Here is a 12,500-nt window from a genome sequence, read left to right on the forward strand (position 1 = left end):
GGGCTTAAACAAACGGGATGTAGAAGCTCTGGGCTCGAAAACAATCGGCGTCGACGCACTCGTGAGACTACAAGAGAGAGCGAAAGGCGGCCACGAGCCCGGCGCGCAACAAGATGCCCCTTAAAAATAAACGCAATAAGGCCTGTCTCGCCTGTGATTATGGCCGACACAAATTTCCTCGCGCATCGACGACCGGACGTTAATGCACGCGGCGCGAGGCGAGGAACGCCCACAAGAGCGCTCTTTGGGGCTCGCGTCGGTGCTTAAATTACGGAGCGTCCCCGGCGAGCCTAATTCTGTCTGCGTCAGGGGCGGGTCGCCTGATTGTTATGGATCTCCTGACGGTAACGATCAGAGCCTCGTCCGCGACCTGAGCCACGACCAGCGGAGGCCGTTACACGAGCTCGCGCCACGGAACGAATGAAAGCACCTAAGTGACGTGGCGATAAATGGATAAATATATAAAACACGTATTTTACGGGCACGAAGACCAGCAACATCTCCCGACTCATCCGGACCACACAGAGAATTAAGTTATCAGAGCGGCGCGGTCTTGATCCCGGCGCGACTGGGGCGGCCGGCCGGGATCGTGAGGGACGTGGAAGCGGGATGGCGCGCGGGGACGGCTGCATGACTGATGGTTATATTTTATCACTGCAACCGTTCATTTGCTAGATTTATATCATTTTACGTTTTTGCTATTACGCTGCAGTTGTTAATGGTGTCATTATTGTTTCCTTTAGCTATATTTATGGTTTGATGCATGGACGGACAAGCTGAGCGAATTAAATGGAAACTGGCAAATACAAAAGAGTGAAAATAGAAAAGCGCTGTTAGCATTTGACCTACTGTGTACTCGAAGTGGGAGATGGTACTGACGGCAAAAGAATATAATACTTGTAATGTTGGTGATGTTATGCTTTAGAATGAGGGAGTATCTTGTGTAAGCAGTTAAAGCGGTGTCAGCATTAGGTGTGGTGTCAGAAGCCACATTGCCAAGCCCGAATTAGCAGATGCGATGGGAACGGCGAAGTTGGCATCAGGTATGGGGAGTGCTACCCTGGACACCCACAGTGACACAGGCCTCCCGTGCGATGGACCCAGGGAAGGGTGAGGGTGGGGAAGAGGATGGGGGGAGGGGACCAGGGGGAGAGGAGGAGGAAGACCCCGAGATAAGCGAAGGAAATTCGACCACCGGAGATGATGGCGAGGCGGCGCTCTGCAACACAGCGTTTCGTCTCGGTCGTTTTCCATCGCGCAGGATCGGCCTCTTCGCCACCAGGGTCGCTGCGCCGTTCCTTCGGGCCTTCCTGTCGTCCTTCCCTGTCACGTGGGACTCATTTGTCTCAAGGAACACCCCAGTACTTGGGGCACGCGCGTGACACGTCCCTGTTTTCCGAGACAGAACCATAACTCTACTATCTACTCTGCAACGCGCTAGCAAAAATGCAGTTGAAGTGTGCAACCTCATCTCAGCCTTGAACTCCGGCAGCCGCACACACACGCACGCGTACACACACATACAGACACGACACATATACGCACACGTTCCTTCCATCTGCCCTACGCCTCGTGTTAACGGCTAGAATATACTCCATATACTTTCGACTACTATCTAGTGAACCGATTGTAGGTGAAATATTGGGAATTAACAGCAGTTTATGCCTCCTGGGTGTCCATTGCGAAAAGAGATGTTCATTTGTTTCATGTTTTTATCTGGCGGTATCATCTCCGGAGCGGGCCGGCCCACACAGGCCCTTCTGCCGCCACGTCCGCACCGCCTCTACGGCTCCGACTCTCGCGCAAGAGCCGCTGCTTGCCGGCCTCGCCCAGACACTCCTTTTCTGGAGGATTTCCCCTTCATGTCGCATCAAGGAGGAAGACCTTTGAGAAGCGAGGCTTGGGACCTCGCAGGAAGTGAGGCTAAACGGGGGTCCTGGGTGTCTGTTCATGTAAGATTGTCCTTGGGCGAAGCAGGAAGCTACGGTCGACATATCAACCTAATCCACGAAGGATTATCGACCATGTGGACGGTGCAATCAAACCACGTTCTCTCTACCCGCCGTGCGAGTTCTGTAGCACCGCCTCCGTACTAAAACTCAGGAAATTTGCCATTCATCATTATTTTTATTCCAGACCCGCAAATCATCAACATTTCCAACAATCTATATTAGAGCCGCAGCTCCCATTGTTCCTCGCCGCCAGAGAATGAAGTCATCGAGGCTGGCGACGTTCAGCGCGGCCCTGGATCCGCCCCACCTTCCATTTTGTCCACGTAGCATCGCGCGCGACGCTCGGCTCTGCACCTACAAATTGAGACTCGGCTGCGGCGTATCCTGCACACGACTCGCGCTGCACGTCTTGCCACAGGAGTTCGTCGCGGCCTCTTGCACTGCACCTTTGCAATATCGCCTCTTACTCTCGCTGTGTCGAGTATAGCTTTTGTGTAGTTGTGCGTCCCGTTACCATACTTGGAAGTAGTAATGTGAAGGCATTATGGTCCTTTTCAGGGATATACTGTTTCGCGTTATACTCCTTAACGCACCGCGATTCAGGATCACAAAACTCCTCGCTGTGTTTGAACTCACCAGCTAAGGGTCTCTCTGACCATAACACTATATCCAACCACTCTCCCCTTAATATAGGCCTCAGTGTAACCAGACCCTCCAGACCTCCAATCTCTCAAGGTCACAGTGTACCTTGCTCAGTGTACCTGCCCCCACCCCCCTTCCCTTCCTTGGCCCTCGCAGTGTAACTCAGCAGGAGTGTAACAGCGGCCCGACTGGTCATGCCAGCGACACCACAGGCCGGTTACCTGCGCGGTGACGCCTGGGGTGTGGGAGATAATTGAGTCATTGAGGGTGAGTCGGTGAGTGGGCGGCTGGGCGGGTGAGTAGGCGGCTGGGTGGGCGAGTGGAAGGTCTTCCCGGCCTGGAAGCGAGAGCGAATCGACGAAGGCGGCCTGGAATGCCTGCCATTGTTTGGGGGAGGTTTTCCAGCGCGTCCATTACGTCGTCATGGGCGATTTGGACTGTCAGGCGTCAACAAAACACGGTCAGGGTGCGAGCGAAGGCGAAAAAAGAACGGAAGAAATACGGCGCTCGGGTCGGCCGTGGGAAAAGCCCCGGAGACTGTTACGGTTCGTAAGCCGCTTCGAGATACTTGCAGAGGCTTTTTCTCCTTCCGCCCGGTCGAGAAGACGCTAATATCTCGGCTTTGCTGCGCCAAATAATCCTTCGAGAGTGGAATCCTTCGCCTCGGCGCTCTCTCTGTATCCGTGTTGGAGGATATCGCCTCAGGATCGCCATTACCGACCTTTATATTAATGTACATTATTACTGGAAATATGTTTCTCTTCCAGTGTGTGTGCGTGTGTGTGTGTATGTGAGTGTGTGAGAGAGAGAGAGAGGGAGCGTGTGTGTTTGTTCTTAAATGCGTATAAGAGTGATGACTTGACAGCATATATGTCCCAACCTTTCAAGAATGTGAAACATGAATGAGATTAGTCATTCGTCTAAGCCGTTTAAAAAGTAGAGCATAACTGCAAGTGAATATGCAAACCAAGTTATCATTAAAGAAAACAGTAAACACAAGACAAAATATTTGCGGATGTGTTTGTTGAAACTTGTGCATGCGTGAGTGTTGGAATAAGTGCATGCCTGCGTGCGTTGACTCGACCTTGTTTACATGCGTGTACACGAAAGAGACATAGCTGCACCGCACAGCCAGCGCGAACGCACACAAACAGTCTCGCAGCGAGGGAAGGACAAAGGCAGTTAGTATGCACGTGACGGCCAGACACGCAAACGTCCGCCTTCATGCCATCATGCCTTTATCTTTGGCATACCTCGAATGACACGAGGGATCCGTGTGCACGCCAACCGGGGCCGGCCACGACTTAGGCGCCCCTTCCTTTTCGTCATTTATTTTTATTGTTCCTTTTCATTATTCCATGTACTCGTTTGTTGTGGTGTTATTATTTTATCATTATTACGATTATTTCCATTACTGCAGTTGTCGTTATTTCGTTTTTTCCCTTATTGCTGCTGCTCGTGGTGCTGCTGCAGATGATGATGCTGCTTCTTTCTCCTCTTTTCTTCCTACTCTTCCCTTCCATCCTTCTTCCTTTCACATTATTATCTTCTATTCGCCATTCCCCTTCTCCCTCACCCTCTTCTTCAATTCCCTCCATACTTATCTCTCATATTCTTCCTCCCTCCATCTCTCCCTCCATGCTTCACTCTCGTTCACCCACCCTTCTTCCCTCATTCTTTCCATCCTTTATTTTCTCAGTCATCCTGCCTCGTCTTTCATCCCCTCCTCCTTCACCCCCCACCCTCTCTCTCTCTCTCTCTCTCTCTCTCTCTCTCTCTCTCTCTCTCTCTCTCTCTCTCTCTCTCTCTCTCTCTCTCTCTCTCTCTCTCTCTCTCCCTCCCTCCCCCCTCTCCATCCCCCCCTCTCCATCCCCCCCTCTCCATCCCCCCCTCTCCCTCCCCCCCTCTCCCTCCCCCCTCTCCCTTCCCTCTCTCCCTCCCCCCTCTCCCTTTCCCCTCTCCCTCCCTCCCCTCTCCCTCCTCCCCTCGTCCTCCTCCCCTCTCCCTCCTCCCCTCTCCCCTCCCCTCCTCTCTTCTCCCCCCTCCTCCCTTCTCCCTCCTCTCCCTCTCCCTCCTCTCCCCTCTCCCTCCTCTCCCCTCTCCCTCCTCTCCCCTCTCCTTCCTCTCCCCTCTCCCTCCTCTCCTCTTCCTATCCTCCTTTCCCTCCTCTCTTCCTATCCTCCTTTCCCTCCTCTCCTCTTCCTAATCTCCTCTTCCTATCCTCCTTTCCCTCCTCTCCTCTTCCTATCCTCCTTTCCCTCCTCTCCTCTTCCTATACTCCTTTCCCTCCTCTCCTCTTCTTACTCTCCTCTCCCTCCTCGCCTCTCCTCCCTCTCTCTTTGCCACTCCGTCCCTCCCACTCTTTCTTTCCTTGGTAAGCCCTCTTTTTATAACTCACTTCCTACTCCCAACCCTGCCCCCTCCCCCTCTCTTTCCTTTCCTCTCTCCATCTCTCTCTCTCGCTCCCTCCCTCCTTCGCATGTCCCCCATCCTTTGCGTGATGTTTGCCGGCCTCTTCTACGTGCGTTTTGCTGTTCTTTTCATTCATGCGTGACTGCATTGTCTCAGCCGGTGGAGAATGTGCATTTTGGGCTACGGTTATTGTTGCTTTAATGGGATTGTTTGTATTTCAAAAAGAAAACGATTTTAGGAAATATATACTTTGCATTTTTAGGTGAAAATTCGTCTGTTGACCCTTAGTAACTTGTTATTAGATCGAAATATTCTTTGAATTTGGAGAAATACAAACATACACACATATATTTATACATATATACATATGTACATATATACATATATACATATACACATTTATACATATATGCATATATGCATATATATATATATATATATATATATATATATATATATATATATATATATATATATATATGTATATATATATATATATATATATATATATATATATATATATATATATATATATATATATATATATATATATATATATATATATATATATATATATATATATATATATATATATATATATATATATATATACAGTATATGTTTCTATGTGTATGTATAAATTAATATATATATATGCATATATATATATATATATATATATATATATATATATATATATATATATATATATATATATATATACAGTATACGTTTATATGTATATGTATATATGCATATATATATTATATATAATATATATATATATATATATATATATATATATATATATATATATATATATATATATGCCTATATGTGTGCATATGTATATGTATTCATGTGTGTGTGTGTGTACAGATAGATAGATAAATGGATAGATATATATGTATATATATATACATCTATACAGGTATGTATACATCCATACTTGTGTACAAAGTCCGTCTGCCCAGAAACACACGCGCGCTAATATCTGGCGAGGGTCCGAGATCACAAATTAGAAGCTTTGAATTTATACGTCTTTAGTTAACTGTTTATTTTTATTTATCTTTTGATATTCGTTGATAGTGATAATGACCAGAAATTATCCCATATACAGGCGATACAGCCTTCGTGCCTCCGCCAGAGTGAAGTATTAACGTTAAACTCTTCACAATGGCTACCCCTAACCTCAAATTACTGTCAATAAATTAAAAGAACTTATTTGATATTAGAATCATTTACTTCAGGTTGCGCCTCGTCTTGTGCTTCGACTACCGGCGAGCGGCAGAGTTGAAGCCGAGAAACGTAAATGTAATTATGCCATTTAAAGATATAAACGTAAGCCGCCGCAGTTGTTGTGTTCGTATCTAAAACCGACTGATCTCCCGAGGTGGCCTTTTGATAACTCAAGGACAGATGAATAAAGACAATGCAGATAAGCCCTGATAGAAGACGGTTAATGACAGTCGAAAGACAGATAGTACTATTTACTCCTTGAGAAAAAAATCCGAACGACTAGATATACAAAATCACTAGTGCTGCAAATGTCTGCCCCTGTAGTTTTTTTTCTGCTTGCCGCCGCCAACGCGAGGCACGTACCGAGACCTTTTTCCCTCCGTGTGGTCCGGTGCGCATTCAAAACAACGCGTTTGAAACCTCCTGCCCTCCCGCTCGCTCTCCTCCCAGTCGTAGCTCCATGAGTTATGAGTTTATTTTCAATCATGGGTGAGAGAGAAGGAAAAGGAATTTGCATTGATTTAAGGTGATAGAGGATGACGTCCAGTGACTAGTGAGAATGATTTATACTTGACGCAGGTAAAAACTCTGGCTTGGACGCCTGCGACCTCTCTTGGCGGGTGTCCTCGTCTCCGGGATGCTGTGATGCTGCGGCCGAAGATGGGATGAAAATAGGTGGTGACGAGATGAACGCCTCGAGGAACCAATGAGTAAAAGTACTACAACAAAGCTATGGTGAACAATAGCCACCAATTACTGTCTCAGTGAAGATCCGAGAGGCAGCATTGTAGGCATTGCGGGTCGGAAAGCGAGCATGTGGCATAGCAGAAGCATAATAGCATCAGCTGGACCACCGTAGCAAACGTGGCGTCTTGATAGGTGAAGGCCGCACATAGTTAGCTTGTTTATACCTGTATTGTAGCGTAGTTCCTGCTCCCCGGGAGGTACCGGGTGAGAGGAGGCGTCTTGCGTAATTGCTTTTGTGTGTACGCGAATGGAGTGTGTGTGTGTGTCTGTGCGTGTGTGTGTCTGTGTGTGTGTGTGTGAGTGAGTGAGCGTTTGATGTATTTGCAACCCATTATCACGTACGATATCATTTAAGAATATTTGCCACTATCGGCGATATCAACTAAACATTCCGTTCTCTACGTATTTCAGTGACTGTGTTAGGGTGGCAGATCGCGTGTCAGAGACATGTGGTAGCCCACATGCACACAGCACATCCATGACCCTTCTCGCTCGTGCATGATGACGCCAGCTTGCAGCATGCTAGAACCTTTGGCAAGACATCCAATTAGCGTGCTGTGTCCTTCCCCGCCAGAACTTAATAAGGTGCACAAACCCACTCATTTGTTTCGACTCTCCCCTTTGCCCCTTTCGCCAGTATTGTCTATTACGACTCTGCTTGATTCTAAAGGAAGAGAAGAAGGCAGACGATAATGGCATATTATCCGAAGCTAGCCTCTGCGGATATCCTTTTTTTCCGCGCCGCCCTCGTATTTCACGTTTAGTTTCGGATTAGTAGCAAGTGGGTGCACGCCATTGACTGGGCCCTCCCCGTCTCCTCCCCTTCGATGCAATATTTACTGTCGATATTTACTATGCGACGAAAGTGCCTGCGTTAAAGTACGTCGGAACACAAGTTTATGACCTAATTGTCCCAGTGTTCGATCTCCCATTACATCACTGATAACATCGTGATCGGTGGACCTGTTGACATCTGTGCTTTATAAGCTCTTTCGAATGACCTTTGGGGCTGCGGCGGGGCGTTATATATTTGTCGGAGTGTGTGGCCCGGGGTGGGCGTGGGGGTGTGGGGGTGTTAGCTGGTGTTGGAGGTGGGGGAGAGAAAAGGCGACAGGGGGGGGGATGCCAGTCACTTGCGAATCTGCTGTTTATTTCGTTTTTTTTCCGGTGTTTCTGCTTTCATTTTGCTTTTGTTTTTTTGTTTTGTTTTTTCTAAAATGTATTATTCTTGACTTTTTTATGAAATATAACCTCTCTGCCTTCCTATGATCATTTAATATCCCTTTTGCATTTATCTTCTTCGTTATTACAGTTTTTCCCTTCCCCTTATCATCCAACCCCTCTTCTTCATTTTCCTTTTCATCATTTCCAACGACAGTGTCTGCGTGACGATAGGGGTAATCTTACCGAATGATAAGAATCACATTGATAATTACCGCCTCAGGGAAAGCGATAACATCAGCTGAGAAATGTGAGTAGTAGCAATAAATGAAAAAAAATTGTAAATGATATCTCTTTCCTCTCCCCCCCCCCCCCTCACACTCTTTCTTTTTCGACGCTCCTCCCCGTGGTCTTCCTTCTCCCCCTCTTCCTTTTTCATTGGGTTTTTCCTGTCCCTTTTTCCTAATCCATTCTTTCTTATCTCCTCGTCCTCCTGTTCGCTCTTCCCTTCCTCCTCGTTCTTCTTCTTCTTTTCCATCTTCATCTTTTTCCCCCCTTCTTCCTATCTTCTCCTCCTCATGCTTCTTCTACTTCTTTTTGTTCTTCTTTTTCTTCTTCTACTTCTACTTCTTCTCTCCCTACTCCTCCTCTTTCTTCGTCTCCTCCTCCTCCTCCTTCCCCTCCTCCTTCCCCTCCTCCTTCCCCTCCTCCTTCTCCTCCTCCTTCTCCTCCTCCTTCCCCTCCCCCTCTCCTCCTCCATCTTCCTCCTCAGCCAATGTACCTGGGGTGGGGGGGTGGGGGGTGAGGCTCGTCTGCCCGGCGGGGCTCGGTCTCTGCTGAGCACTGCTAAGCTCGGACCGACCAGCCCTGCAATTACTGCTTAATCTGTTGTGTCGTCCACCTGACCCCTTCTGGTCGCCAGCAGACGTGCTGCCCCTTTGCTCTGGCCCATTCCGTGTCTCTTTTCTATTCTTTTCTTCTTTATCCTTTTCCTCTTTATCTTTCAGTATCTTTTTCGCAGTCCACCTCCTCCTCATCCTCATCGTCTTCCATATCATCATCGCATCTGTTATGTCTTCCTCTCCCACCCTTTTTCTCCATTCTCCTCTTCCCTTTCTCTTTCGCCTATTACCTTTATCCCCCCACCTTATACCCACCTTCCCCCACTCCGCCTTATACCCACCTTCCCCCACCCTACCTTATACCCACCTTCCCCACCCCGCCTTATACCCGCCTTCCCCCACCCTACCTTATACCCACCTTCCCCCACCCCAACGTTTCTGCTTGTACCTGCCTTTTTTTAGACCTTCGCCTGCCAGCAAGTGCTCATGCTTTGGGAGGTCGCATTCTTCAGTTTTTTTTCTTTTCTTTTTATTCGTCGCTACTAAATATCGGTTTCGTAATGATTATGATATCTGGTGCATCGGGTTCATCGCAGGGATATCGTGGTCATTAGATGATATAATATGTTGCGATCATTATCATCATTACGGCCTTTACCGCTCTTCATATTACTACTGTGGCTGTCGCTGTTATTATCACTCGCCTTGCCCCCTTTTTTGGGGTGGGTTATTCTTTATTATTCTTTATCATCCTTTCTCTGTTCTTTGGTTCGTTGTTATTTTAGGTCCGGCCGCCGTGTCTTCCTGCGATGCTATCCTTTTCCTATTTCATTGTTCCTTGTTCGGTTGTTATTGAGTTTTTTCATTACTTTTGTTCTTATTGCCACCATCGTAAAGTTGATGGTGATGATGGTAATAGTAAGGAAACTGATATTTATGATAATGATCATTATTGTTCTTATTCATATTCGTATTATCATCATTGTTGTTATTGTTATTATAATCATTATTATCATTATTATTCGCCATTATTATTATTATTATTATTATTATTATTATTATTATTATTATTATTATTATTATTATTATTATTATTATTATTATTATTGTTGTTGTTGTTGTTATTGTTGTTGTTGTTTTGTTATTATTATTATTATTATTATTATTATTATTATTATTATTATTATCGTTATTATTATTGTTGTTGTTTTGTCATTATTATTATCATTATCATTATTATGATAATCATTACTATCATTATCATTATTTTTTTATCATCATTATCGTCATCTTCAACGTCATCGTCATCGATTATTGTTATTATTATATTTATTATTATGATTTTCGTTCTCATTATTATTATTATTATCAAAATGATTAATATTAAACTATCAGCATTACTAGTGGTATAGTAATGTTTATCATAATCATTATTACCATTACCATTAGTTGCTTTTGAAATGCCATTATTACCAGCACCAGTTTAAAACAGCGTCTTTCCTTTACCTCTTCCAAGCTCCTTATCTCTCAAGTATCGGGTTGGAGGGCGAGGCGAGCTCAGCCAAGATAAGACCTGTGAGGAGGAGACTTGAGACCTGGCCTGCGAGATGTCAGTTCGTCTCGTCCGGGTCAGTTGAGCTGGTGACAGGATGACGTACTTTTGACCTGTGATGACCTCGCATAAGAAGTCCCACAAGGATTAAATCCCGGAGACTGTGACCTGTGCGCTAAGCGGTCAAGATAACGCTTTCTGTAAACACAAGATTGGGTGATCCGAGGTTTTAAATTTTGGACTTTTATTTTGTTCTATGAAATGAAAAATTAGGTGTGTTCGATATGCTGCCGACCTCCTTGTTAACTCTGTAATATCATGGTATTTGCGCACCGGTATTTTTAGAACAATTATGAATATGTTCCCTTCCTCTCACCCTTTTATGGTGATATTGAAGGGGCTTTCTCTGAAGAGGGAAGGAAGAAGGCGAGGGAGATACGGGAGGGAGCGAGGGAGGGAGGAACAAGGGGAGAGAGGGAAGGAGGAACAAGAGGAGGGCGAGGGGGGGGGGCGCTCTGTATCAGGAAGACCATCTGCGGATTTGAGCTTTCGGACGAGTAGCGCCGAGGACTTAGCCGATATTAGCGGAGTTTAGCAGATGGATGTTGCGATACGGAGCGCTAAGTAAAACAATAGCCGGATAAGAGTGCAATTTTGTCAGCTTTTCTCCCATATGGTGACCGGTCAATCTGGACTTTTTCGGGTCTTAACATCTAAATGGTCACTTTCTGTGTACTTAAGCGTCGTTGTCGTTGTTTGATTGCTCGAGTGGGCTGTTGAAAAAGCGCGGGAGATGGCATTATCATTTTTTTGATTGCTACACTTAGGTGTTCACAGGTATTTCTCACCATGTCGAGTCAGATCGATAGATTCATCCAGATTTTAATAGAAACCCCTCCTGCAGATGTACAAAGTGTCTGCTATTATCTATGTTTTCTTTCTTGGTCTCTTGGCATTTTACTACATCGCATGGAGCTGCAGTAACCTGAGGCTGGTGGACGGGCCGACAGCCAGTACTCAAGTCGTACTTCAAGTTCGAGTTCCCACAGCGGTTTGCCAGCTGTTTCGATTAAAGGACGCTCAGTCTCGATGTATGGATTATAGTTCTATTTTCTTGATGTTGAAGCGATGATCTCATTTGCCAAAATGCAACACTTGTTGATAATTTCGTTATTTTCGTAATGACTGGTGCATTAGTTGTTACTTCTCTAAAACTTATATTACCAATTAGCTATCTCTAAAGCTGTTAAGTGTGGAGCAGCATTGTATCAATTCATACAGTGTGCACAGTACCAGTAAGAATGAAATATTCTATGACAAAAAAAGTGAAACTGGAGAATAATATTCTAACGAAGGATTACGAAACACTGCCACGGAAATCTATTTCTTCAACCTATTTGTTAATAGAGAATTGATATTACAGTTATCCCGGGCGTGAGCATCGGCGGTTTCCCAGCCCGTGGCCGCTGGATGACGAGGCGATCCGTGGGTGTACACCGCCTACTTGTCAGTCAAAGATTCTTTCCAGTCACTTCGCTTGCCCGTATCGGGGCTTGCGTCAGTTAGCCTGATCCTTTGCGTGTTCCCATATCCGGCCATTGCTCGGCTGAATCATAACTGTACGAGCGCATAACACAGCAAGAGTTGTGATAATGAAAGCCTGTTTATCTCGAAGCCGGAATGAATGCGTCGGCGCTGCGGTATGACTCAACACTTTCGCGGCGGCCCGTCGTTATGTGAGGCAACATGTGGTCTGGCGGACGACTCACCTCTTTATTGTCACACTTAATTAAATTTAAACCCTCCTTCTTTTTAAGTAATGGTTTGGCCTAAATGCGACAGAAATGTACAGAGTTGAAATGTTGCGTTGCTTTTTAAGGAATTATATTTGTCAATGCGAATGACGTGCACGGAGAGCGGAATAGGATGTCTATGCCCTTTTTCTCCTAAGAT

At 45.7% G+C, this 12,500-nt stretch overlaps 1 protein-coding gene across 1 annotated transcript in view; it reads left to right on the forward strand.

Annotated features, from left to right (window-relative positions):
- LOC113807215 (uncharacterized) overlaps nt 1–12,500 on the forward strand; it is a gene marked incomplete in the record, with an annotated part of 252,180 nt that overhangs the window by 191,836 nt on the left and 47,844 nt on the right.

Source organism: Penaeus vannamei, chromosome 4 (genome assembly GCF_042767895.1).
Source record: "Penaeus vannamei isolate JL-2024 chromosome 4, ASM4276789v1, whole genome shotgun sequence".
NCBI classification, from domain to species: domain Eukaryota; kingdom Metazoa; phylum Arthropoda; class Malacostraca; order Decapoda; family Penaeidae; genus Penaeus; species Penaeus vannamei.